General features: G+C 37.7%; 1 protein-coding gene across 1 annotated transcript in view; it reads right to left on the minus strand.

Annotated features, from left to right (window-relative positions):
* rgs17 (regulator of G protein signaling 17) overlaps window positions 1–8,639 on the minus strand; it is a 41,863-nt gene extending 33,224 nt beyond the window's left edge. The window contains exons 1-2 of the mRNA XM_016663722.1: window positions 8,501–8,639; window positions 185–262 (exon numbers count right to left, since the gene is read on the minus strand). The gene's annotated coding sequence lies outside the window, so the exon portion shown is untranslated. The remainder of the gene's footprint in view (window positions 1–184; window positions 263–8,500) is intronic.
* Between the last annotated feature and the right edge of the window lie 3,565 nt (window positions 8,640–12,204).

A 12,204-nucleotide genomic window follows, 5' to 3' on the forward strand; every position in this document is an offset into this window, starting at 1 on the left:
TATATATATATATAAAGAGTCTAATTCTTCTTTTTATATAACTTTTTTCAACAGGGACCTATCCGTTTTTGTGTTTCAAAATCCATTTGTGCGTGTGTGTGTGTGTGTGTTTTAGCACAAAGCACACAGAAATAAAAAGAGAGGTGGACTTAGATGTCTATCATGGATGTTATAATGCTCTCACCAAATCTATCACACTGCAAGGCTCGTCTTCAGTTCAGCTCTCACCACAGCTCTTTTCTCCCAGTAATTGACTGGCAGCCTGCCAAGGGAAGTGAGAAGAGTTTATTATGATATCATAAAAAGGAAAACAGTGATGATATAAGGCTTAATAATCACCGCCTAGAACCTAGTTGTAATTTCTTTGCTATGTGCAGCAATAGAGACAATGAACTACTTAATGTTACCTCTTAAATACTCATTTGCACACTTCTTTTTCTATTTTATGAATCTTTCTGCCTCTCCGATTCCCCCACACTGAAACACAGATCATATTTTGTATACATCTTCTAATATCATGAGTACAGAAGAGGATTAGGGCCACTGAAAAAAAAAATCTCAGAATTTTGAGAAAAATTCAGAATTCTGATGTTTTTCCTCATAATTCCAACTTCAATCTCAGAAACCTAAGACTTTAATTAGAATTTCTTTTTCTTTCTTTTTTCAGTGGACCTTATCCCCTTCCATACTTTGGACCTTCCAGGATAACTTTTTTTTTATTATTTCTTTAAGTCTTCGTGTATTTTGACATTTTCCAAATGTTTCATTAATCATTTTTTTTCCTTTAGCTAAACCAGTGGTGCGGCCCTTTGATTCACAATGCTTTGGGTCTCCCTGTGTCTTGTAATGTTAACTCTTGGCTTCCATATTATCTAGTCTCATCATCAGGATAACTCAGGAGTATCTCAGTCTAGCGGAGGTTAAGCTAGAACTCTGTGAACCCGGGCTTGTTATCTGCTGATTTCTAAGTATGTGATCCGGAGAGAAAGGCAGGGAAAGCATACACTTGGGCAAATGAGATGTCAACCATGGCTACAGCTTAATCAGCGGGTTTGAAAAACATGGATTCGGTCACAGGAAGCATATCCATATGTCGGGGAAATTGGATTTAAGTCAATTTGCAGTGTTCGGCTGGCACCCATTACGCTCCCTTCCTAACTGTCAGCCTATAAATTTAATGAGTTTCCGTGAGACGAAATAGAAAAGTAACTTTAAGTCCCTTCAAGAACGGTTTCCATGGCATTTCCATCTTACTCTCTCTGCAGGTAGGCAGATTTGTGGAAGAGCTGCACTTTGGCTCCAGGCTGGATTCTCAACTCCGAGCTGCTGTGCTAAAAGATCCGGACACATGGGCGGATTTGAAATTGTGCTTTCTCGTGATTTCACCAGCAGCTCACACAGAGTTCCCGCGCGCCGCTGTCTGGAAACCCGGCCGTCAACGTTTATTTGTCAAAGCGCGACAGGCTTTTCAGATGTGACATCACTGCCACCTCATAGATTGTTTACCACACGACATGTCAGCTTTTGCTTTCTGCTGCTGCAGGAATACAGGCTGTCTTTGTGACAAATAAGCACAGACGGTCTATTTTCTGCTAAGCCCCGGAAGGTTGGGTTTAGCTTCACATTAAAAGGCATAAAAAATGTAGCATTTTGAAAAAGAAGGAACATTTACTCTCAAAGCGACTATAAGTGACGGTCAGCTCGGGTGTATAGCTAACAAAAGCAACAGAGAGCTTTTCAGAAGACATAGTAATCAAATTAAAAACTTCTGAGGAGACACATAAAAAATATATTTTCCACAATTGTAGTGAATTAAAACACTTTTTCTCGTAGTTGTTCAAAATGTGCAGTCATGACTTTATTTGTGAACCAATTTGCTTTGGTTTCTTAGTTTAAGTGAATCACTTGGCTTGTTGCCATGTCAAAAGAAATATCAGAAATACATTCACTGAGAAAAACGACAATGTGTTTTATGCTTGTTCCCCCCCACCCCCTCCACAGGAGATGTCGTTTTGATCGTCTGACACCAAAACTGTTTTACTGTTTTGAGTGAAACCCTCGGAGGTCTGTTGCTGTTTGCTCACCGAAGACCAAAGAAAACACCAGACAGGTGAGGCATAAAGTTGTGTGGGAGCTTAAAGCCGTGTTCGGGTTATAAAACAACACATCAGACTCTGAGTAGAGCTCGGTCTGTCACAGAGCATGGCCTAACTGCATCGAGACAAACTATTATCAGCTATGCACCTTTACACAGATCCATCTCAGAAATTAGAATATTGTGCAAAGGTTGGTTCCCCCCTCCCCACTATTTTCAGATTGTAGAACTCATATGTTTAATAGAATTACATGGTGTGAACTATTTCAAACTTTCTTTTCTTTTTTCTTTCTTTCTTTTTTTTTGATGATCATGGCTTACAGATGGAGAAATAAAAAGGATCAGCGTCTGTGTGTGACAGCTCTCGACTCCAGGCAATGACAGCTCTATCAAGGCTATTGTTATCCTTGTTGCTGGTGAACCAGTTTGTTGTTGCTTTTTGTTTTTCTTTTCTTTCTTTTCTTTTTTTTTGAAAATGCTTGTACTCTGTGAGCAAGCAGCCTCTCTAAAAATGACATTTTGTGACTTGCTCTCCTTGTGAAGAGTGTCGACGAGTGTCTTCTGGACTTCTGTCCACCCAGCGGTCATCCACATGATTGTGTCGTCTGCTGACCCAGAGAGCTTTCAGAGGCTCAGGAAACCTCTGTGGCTGTTTGGAGATAATTAGCTGATCAGTGTGTGAGACCACGAGTTTCCAAAAAATGTGACTTTACCGCAATATTCTAATTATGTGAAACCCTGAATTGTATATTTTTCATGATCTGTAAGCCATAATCATTTAGATTTTTTTTTCTTTGTTTGTTTGTTTTTTTGACATCCGGCTGCAGAAGCAGGATAATTCTCAAACATGATTTTCTCCACACAGGAGACACATCAAAATAAAGCTTTTCCACACAGAAGTGGAAGAAAGATTGATGAAAAAAGTAGTTAAAGTAGTTAAATTTAACTTATAACAAGACGTTTTTCTCATGTTAGAAGTTAATTTATCTGCCAATAGAACAAGATATTTTTCATCAATATTAAGGAGTTATTTACTTAAAACAACAACAACAAATCTTGCTGAAAAGTTACTTTTAAGTTGGTTTTGTCTTATTTCAAGTTTACTTATATATTTGCACTAGGAACTAGACCAAAAGTTGAGTTTGAATCAAGATTCAGGCTCACAATGCGGGAAAGAGTTGTCGGTCTCTTTAGTTTCAAACTCAGCCAACACATTTTTTTCCACCACCCAGGGTTAGGATCGCTAGAGACCCATGTGTTCCAGCAGTCAATAAGATAAGCTTGGAAAAAAAAAGAAGACCAGACAAACTGAAAAGCAATCAGTTTGTCCAGAACTACCATGACTCTTTTTCCGCTGCACATCATTATTTTCTCATGATAGACAAGAAAAATCCTTATTTTTGGGGAGAATTTAGTTTGTGCTCAACAAAGAAACAAAACATCCTCTACAGTGGAAAACAGCAGAAATAAATTAACCCACTCAGGCAGAGAAATGACGTCATTTTTTTTTTTTTGTAGAGGCTCAGATGTTTTTTATGTGCCTTTCATCTAAGATATCAATTCTTAAATAATAAACTAAATTCCAAACCACCTTTTTCTGACGTCACTCCTTTTAGTTGGAGATTATTTTTTAAAAATATAAAACTTAACGACAGAGGTAAACTTAAATTGAACCTACTATGGGGTTTAAGGAATTGCTCAGTGTTCAGTGTCTGACATTAGTGCATGTTTTCCTCCAGTCTGTTTAAAACTAAGATCCTGCAAAAATAACCAAAACTTGAATCCTTGTTTCTTGAATCTTGTGTTGTGGATAATGTGGAATGCTTAAATCCCAGATCAAAAATTTTATAAGCTTTTTGATATTCAAAACTTGTATGGAATGCTATTGAATGTTGTTCAATGTACAACAATTTAAAATGTTGCAAACACAGCTGCATAAATAAAACATTTGTTTAAAATTTATTTATTTGTTTTAGTTTTACTTTATTATAATACATTTTAACCAGAACCACGAAGTTACACATTTTGGAGTAAATTTCTAGCACTTGAAAGTGTTAAATTAACACAAACAAAATAGTTTTTTGTTATTTTATCAGTGTTAACCATTGCATCCCAAACAGAGTTAATTTAACTCTGTTTTGTGAGTTAAAAAATTACTCTGATCCAGTGTTAAAAATTTAACTATTTTGAAAGTGTTAATTTAACACATAAGAATGTGGACTATATAAACTCCGAAAATATCAACTCTGTGGGAGTTAAATCAACACTGGACTTTTTGCTGTGTAAAGGCTTGCCACATCCTAATGTAATAGTTGAGCTGGAAGCACTTGCTTACTCCTTTTATTTCTCAATTACCATCTACTGCAATTATTTATTTTGCAAAGGAGGGGGGATATGATGCATGTGTTTCCCTCCCACATGATGAATTAAGAGGACGCCAGTGTTTAAAAAGCAAAGAGAATCAAAGTGTGCTCTGTCAATTAGTGATTCCTCATGAAATGAGAGTTGGACTGCAGAAAACGTCAACAGCTCTGGAGTTCACGGGGGGAGAAAGGAAAACATCTAGATAGTAAACGTGAAAAAAACATCATTCGCATGCACACAACACATACCAGGACATATTAATCTGAATAAAGTGATGAGTGATGAGACAAAAAACATTAAAAAATGCATCTATGTAATGAGTTCAATGTTGTTTTTGCTAGCTAATCTCAAAAAGGTTTCTGTATTTCTACAACAGCTTGTTTTCCCAATAAACTTTGTGAAAAGGTTCAACCTTTAACTTTAACATATTTGCGGATTGTTTAGCTTAGGTGGAGCTGCAAATTGTTTATTTTTTTTAGTCTCCATCTTTGTTTTAGCTTTTTAAAAAAGTGAAAATAGATGTTCCACAGTCATTACTTAGCACCTGGTCTTCTCCTTGATGTTTCCCAGCCTAAAGCTTACAGGGAGACGGATCTTTGACTGTTCTCTAATCTCTCCATTTCATCTACTGAATGTCCTGGTTCCTCACTTATGCTTTTCTTTTTTTTCTTCTCTTCAGCACATCTCACAGGTTTTCTAAAGGATTTAAATCTGTAGATAAGGATGTATTTTCAGGGAAAATTATATTGTGACTGCACTTATTTTCAGTTTTCTTACAGAATCTCCTTGATTGCTGCTTAACATCACCTGTTATCTGAAGGATTTCATGACGGCCCACATTTTAACATGCTACCCAAGACGTTTGAAACATTAGCAGGCATTACAGCATTACAGATTCTTATGGTGCTTAACTACCCCAGGTACCTCCTACTTCTGCCTATAGGGATTATAGCCTCCACATGCAAAAAGCAATAGAAAACTTGTTCAAACCACAACTGACTTTCATTATATTTCATTATCAGGGACTCTTTTCTTCCTGTTGCATGAGGCATTTTCATGGTGTTGGTGTATTGTCTGTTTTGAGAGGAATGTATAATTTATTTATTAAGTATTACTACAAATAATTCAGAAACCTGAGTTGCAAGGGGTAAAAATATACTTTGGTTTCACCTGTAAGTATTGTTACTGTCGCTCTCATTCTTGAGTTTTAATAACTTTTCCCTGCACCACCTTGGTGAAAACCCTCTAGTTTCTCCTTTGTCAGCAGTCTGCTCACCCCACATTTTGGCCCAGCTCAGCTCCAACGGGAACGAAGAAGGAGAAGAAGAAGAAGGAGAAGAAGAAGAAGGAGAAGAAGAAGAAGAAAAAGAAGAAGAAGAAGAAAAAACAAGGACAAGTAGAGTCAGTGGGAATCTGACCAAAACAATCGTTTAAATTAAAATCCCTTTTGTAGTTTATCGAACTCGGTGGGATTTAAAAACAAAAACAAAACAAAAAAATCTGGTCCGTCAATTTCAATCTCATGGAGAAAGGTTCATTTCGAGTCTTGGTAATCTTTTGAGATCTTTTAATTTTATTTTTTAGTCCATTACCATCCTGCTCACCGTGTGTGTCAGTGTCGGTAAAACTGAGCTTGGTCTTCCTCTAGCCTTGTTAGTCACACTTCCACTTTCTAAATATTTTAGCCAAAATCAATTTAGCGTGAGATTTCCTCTCCACACCTCGCAACTAAATACACGATTAAAATTAAATGGTGTTTTTGCAGTGTATGATTAATGTCACTGGAATAAATGAGAAATCTGTTTTGGGGCTTTTTGCACATTTTAAAAAAAAGTTGTTTCACTAATCGTGGATGGTGCCGTAAACCTTCCCATTTGTCAGAATAACAAAGTTAAAACTCGTTTGGCTTTAGTGTCTCATGCTGTGGCGTTTCTGCTCATTAAAGGCACTAGGGCTGAAAATTCATTAGCATTATATTTGTCTTAATTAAACCCGTGTTTGTGGTTTCTGATTAAAAAAAAAAGTTTACTTGGAGCTCATAAAACTCCAGAGTCTGAGGATTAATGCCTTAATCAAACTCTGGTGCTTACAGCAGCACTTCTGCGCAGACCAAGTAAACAAAACAAGCATACTGACCAATAAAGTGTCAAAATCCTGATGATTGTAAGTAGTTCTCTGCCCTCAGCATTCTCTGTAGGCCTTTCAACTCACTAAAGCAGACGAGAGTTGTGATGAAGAGCAACCGAGATTTCCATCCAGTCAGCTGTAACTTGCTTTTCCCTCAATTACTTGCTGCAGATGGTAATTTAGATTCTCTGCAGGCTTTTCCGTGCAACTGAGTGCTGCCCATTGGGAAGCTTGCCTCGACGAAACAAAGAACAAAAAAACAAAAAACAAAAAAACAATGTCAGATGCAACAAGTGGCACCAAAGAGAAGCATTGAAGTACAGAACAAGACGTACTGTAGAGTATTGCTCCAAACCTAATCTTGAATTGTTTTTTTGTTTTTTGTTTTTTTGGTTCAACAGAATAGATGAGAATGAACTAAGATGTCAAGTACAGCTGGAAATCGACAACAGAAAGCTTGAAAATAAAATCATTTCAGTGTTGGAATGGCTCAACGAAACCTGCAACCTGCAGCATTTCATACAGAACCGCAACAAAAAACTGTAAGCCTAAAGGGAACAAAAATAGAAAACTTGTCCGTTTATTTATAGCGGGCTAATTCACACCTTATGTCATTTCAAGATACTTTAAAAAAAAATGTAATTAGAACATGCAGGATCCAAGTTATATTCAGAAACACCTAATCAGCTCAATTCAGTGCAACACCATCATACATGGAGACTCAAACTCAGTTATTAAACATGCAGTCAAATGAAGCTTATGCTAAAAAAAAGTGATATCGATGGAAACTCAGACGACTGCAGTGTTTCTTTCACACTGACTCAGCAATGCCTTCTCTTGAGCAAGGATGTGGCAATGGTGGAGAGAAACTACACCCTACGAACAGCAAAAAATAAAAAAACCTCAGTGAGAACCAACATCTACGGAGACCCATAGGGGACATGGAGGATTTGATTTCTTTTGCGTTCCCTTACAATAAGCAAATACACTCTGGTATATTTCAGATTTCAAATATAAACTCACTTAAAGAGCCTTAGTGTTTTTTCTTTACTCTATGGTGCAAAAAATGATTGAAAATGGATTTGTGTAAGGTTGAGATGGAACTGCACATGAAAACAGCCTTTTAAACCATTCAGACTGTCAACACAAGGAAGACACAATCGAAACTCTCAGATGACTTCATAACACCGTGAAAATAACTTTTCTTACAGAAAGTTTCCGTTTATATCTTAGAAGGGATGGAAAGCCAATGTTTGATATTAACATTCAGATGTCTTACAAACGAGATATTAATATACATGGAAAAAACCTCATGGAAACCTTATATATTATAGCAGAAAGTAAGAAAGACTTACAGTATTCAATTTTGACGCATGAACTGATCGGCACGTTATTGGGAGAGAACGCAGGGAACGCAAAAGAAACAAAAATCCTCCATGTCCCCATGGGGGCTCCGTAAAAATCAATAAGAGTCCTTTTTCTCGATCAATTGAAATTCTTCAGATTTCAGGCTGAATATGTCTGTAACCCATGGTAATAAATACAGCAGCATTTATTTATCCACCTTTTAGAGCTCAGGGTTGGTGGATGCACCCAAATCTCTGGATGCTCTTTTATTTCATTCTACATCTTTGCAACATAAAACCTTTTAGATTAAACAGTCTTTTTTTGTCTTTTTTTTTTTTTACAGTCCAATGAAGATGAAGCTCCGTTTTTTAGTTTATTTTTTCTAGTGCTAGCAGGACAGAGAGGACTGGAGCCGCTGAGCGTTGAGGTGAGAAATCAAACATCAGCTCTGTTTAAAAGGGTGAGAAAAGCTTAATGTGGTTCCGACTGAACGGACCAGTAGAAGTTGCTCTGACGACGGGCTAAATCTGGTTACTGGCCAATTTTTATTTTTTTGAAGGCATTTACCTCACATTACTTTGTTGAAGATCGAATCGCATTAATATGTTGACGGCCTCACCAGGCTAGACTCCTCAGGGCTGCTGCCCATGAGTGGGCGCCCGGTGATGGGGACTGAGACCGGCCTCATTCCTCCGGTTTTAATTAAGCTTTTTAATTACAGAGCAGTAAAGGGTTTGCACAGGGACCGGCTCTGATGCTACACTCGAGAGGAGAGGATGGTAAACACGGAAACACCGACTGAAAATCCATTAAATAGCAAAAGACTTACATACTTTCAGAAAATAATCCTTCATAAAATACTGAAACCAGCATTTTAAAAATCGTAACTGAACAGTTGTCACTTTAAAACAGATTTTTATTTTTTATTTTATTTTTTTTGTATATATTTGAATGACTTGGGTTGGCTCTGACATTCGGTGTGAATTTCATGTCAATAGAAGTGAAACTATTTAACTGGATCGGTGGAGGTCACAGTCGCTCAGCGCCTCCCGCCATGATCGCAGCTTAGCAGAGCGATCATGGCGGACAGAGTAAACAGTGAGCTTCTACTGCAATGTGAAAACTCCTAAAAACATCGAGTGAGAGACGAAAAGCAGGGAAGGAGAGGAGCCTTTGTGGCCGTGTCAAGTTGAAAAGGGGAAAGCTGAAGCGTTGGTGGGGGATATTTTGTCCACAAAGGAGAAAAAGGATGAAAAGTCAAAGGATTTTGATAAGCCATCGTGTAGTTCGTGGCATGAAGTTTGCTCCAAAAGTTTATGAGGAACTTAAAGAGTTCAGTAAAGCTCTCATACTTCCATTGCAGTTCTGTCTGTTACCAAATGGTGGGTCACAACATCACAGGTAGATAAATGATAAAACAAAAACATAAAATTAAGTTAGGTAAAAATAACAATGATAGACAACTATGAAAATGGCAGAAAATACAAAAAAAAAAAAAAAATACATGAATAAAACTGTAGTTTCAACTGTAGCGATTTCTAAAATTTAATCCGTTAAGTACCAATTTCCCCCCATTTTTATTGTTTTTTTCAACTGATGGTTTAGCTGACTGGTATTGAAGGCCAGCTAAAATAGATATATGATTACAGAACATTTTAATCATCAGCTCTCACACTATGTTCGGTGCTCAGTTGTTGTTGAGACGTCCAGTTGCAAGTGGTGTCATTAATTATCGTCTTTTACCTTTGTGTGGACGTCAGTGGGAATAAAACGTGTTTTACTCTTTCAGCCCAGGTTTCCTTGCTCTCCCTCGTTAACACAGCCTGTAAGCCTCTTGGCTTTCATCCTGTCAGCCTTCAGTGACCTTTGAAAGACTCCGACTCAGTTTTATTTAGTAATCTTTTTTGACTAAACCAGTCCACTAAATGGTTAGAATAACACCTTATTGAATTTTTTTTTTTAAAAAAGGATTGATTAGGGATACATACGGGGAAATCTGGGCTATAAAGATGTTAAAAAAGTGTAAAAAAAACAAAACATACTCTATATGTTTTTAAAAAAAACATATAGAGTATTGAGTTAAACACACAAGACTCTAAATAAGCAACAAAATAAAATAAAAATAAAGATTTCCTCAGCTTTCTTTTCACACCAGGCTCCCCGGAGCTCGACCGAGGCAGCCTCCTGGATTAAACCCTGCTGTGAGACGCACCTTGAACCGAGACGCTCACCCTGGGAGGTTCGTGTGTGAACAGCAGGACACCTGGAAAAAACGCAGACCTAATCTGCACACTCTGAAATTCCTCCACTCCTCGTGTGTGAAAAAACGTGCAGGAATAAAAAAAGAACATGAGCCTATTGTTCGACAGCGAGAAGAAGAAGAAGAAGAAGAAGAAGAAAAAAAAGAAATCATCTTTGGATCTTTTATGTCATTATGCCTTTTAAGATAAATAAAGACAAAAAAGATCAAAGAAAACAAGGTTTTGTAGCTACTTTGCTACAAAAGAAGCTGCAGCTGAACCTGACAATGTGGGTGTTAAATTATTTCTGAAAAGGAAATAAGGCTTTAAAATCTACTTTAACTGATGCACAGTGTTATTATTAGAGCAGATTTAAGAATAACAAAGAAGTTAATAACGGTGTAGGCAAGGTAAAAGATTAATAAATCAACAAATGGAGCAGAAACAGATGCAAGAAGGTGAAGGTGTTTGAAACTTAGAGCAAAACGAAATGCATTTACAACAGAAACTAAGACTCTGTGCTACATGGATGGCATTAAGGATTTTCTATATGAATACTTTCGACAAAAGAGAGGTGAGGGGGAAAGCAGGTATTTAAAATTTTGAACACGCAACAAGCGGCGTACCAAAGTACAAAATCCCTCCAGATCTCACAGACAGCTTAAGTCTAATGGACACAAAAAATCAACCCGTCGTCTCCGGTCAGCTCAGTCCTCGAAACCTAAATCCTGAGGAGATCTGGAAGGAAAAAAGAAATAATAATTAGAAAAGGTTTGTGGACAATATCTTAAATATTTTTTTTGTTATTAGCTGTCACTATAGCCGAGTGTCTACTAACAAAAGAATCTTTAAAACGTTACCACATTATGTTTGCCGTCTTTTGGTTATTTTTCTGCCTGTTTTTGCTTTGTTTTTGCATATCTCTGCCTGAATAAAAAGTTTTGACCGATTGTTAGACACTGACATGTTACGCGAAAGGTTTCTGGACAGCTCGGGATGAGGCCAATGGTCAAACTTCCTTCTCTGTGCTGCCTTGTTGTTATAGGAGAGGTAACAAAGCTAAAAGCATTTTAAAGCGTAGCCGACATCATCACAAGAGGGAGTAATGAATGCGGTCGGCAGTGCACGCAAACAATTACACCAGCACCAGAGCAGGTGGAGCGTGTAGACTGGGGTTGAAAACGATAGTCGTTTTTCTTTCTCTTAGTTTACACACAGACAAGGCTGCAGTTCTTTGACAGGAAGTAATCAGCGTGAGGGTCAAGTGTCATGAGCATGCAGGAAGCACCGCTTTTGAGATTAACCTCACAACTGGGTGGGAAGAACAAAAGTTCAGCAATGTACATCCCAGGAAAAAAAAAAAAAAAAAAAAAAAACAATGAAATCACTGCTCTCCATTTACACTCACGTTCTGCTGTCGTCGAGAAAGAAAATCTCATATGTGACACAAAAGCCGTTTGGTTAAATAGAGGAACGCACAGCATTGTAAAACAGTGCAAAGATAATAGAATCATTCATAACGTACAGGCAGAATTGGCTTATCAAAAATGTCATAAAAGGTTATTACGTAACCGTCACATAAAATCTTAAAGTTGTCGAAGGAAAACTCCACAGGAAAATCAACACCGTTCATCTCAAACCTGCAGAGAGAGAGAGAGATAGAGAGAGAGAGAGAGAGAGAGAGAGAGAGAGAGAGAGATCTGTCAGCTCTGCTGGAGTGAACAGCCTGCCTTTTATTCTCTCCATAAATTCTTAGTCAAATTCGCATCTGGACTGTTTGATGGCCGAAGGAGCGAGTCGATGCCTTTCCGAAAGAAAGGTTTTATTACACTCCGTTTCATGGCTGGGTGAAATGACGCCCTGAAAATTAGACCCTCATTGCCGTGCCTGTTTTTGATTGATGTGATGTGAGAGATGTCCAACGTTTTCAGCAGAAGGCAGATTTTTCTCCAGGACTAATGCTCCCCATTAGTCCTGCTCTTTTATCTGATGTCTAATTCTGAGTGTTGAAATGTTCTCATTTTTCTCTCC

Source organism: Poecilia formosa, unplaced genomic scaffold (assembly GCF_000485575.1).
Source record: "Poecilia formosa unplaced genomic scaffold, Poecilia_formosa-5.1.2 Scaffold439, whole genome shotgun sequence".
Taxonomy (NCBI): domain Eukaryota; kingdom Metazoa; phylum Chordata; class Actinopteri; order Cyprinodontiformes; family Poeciliidae; genus Poecilia; species Poecilia formosa.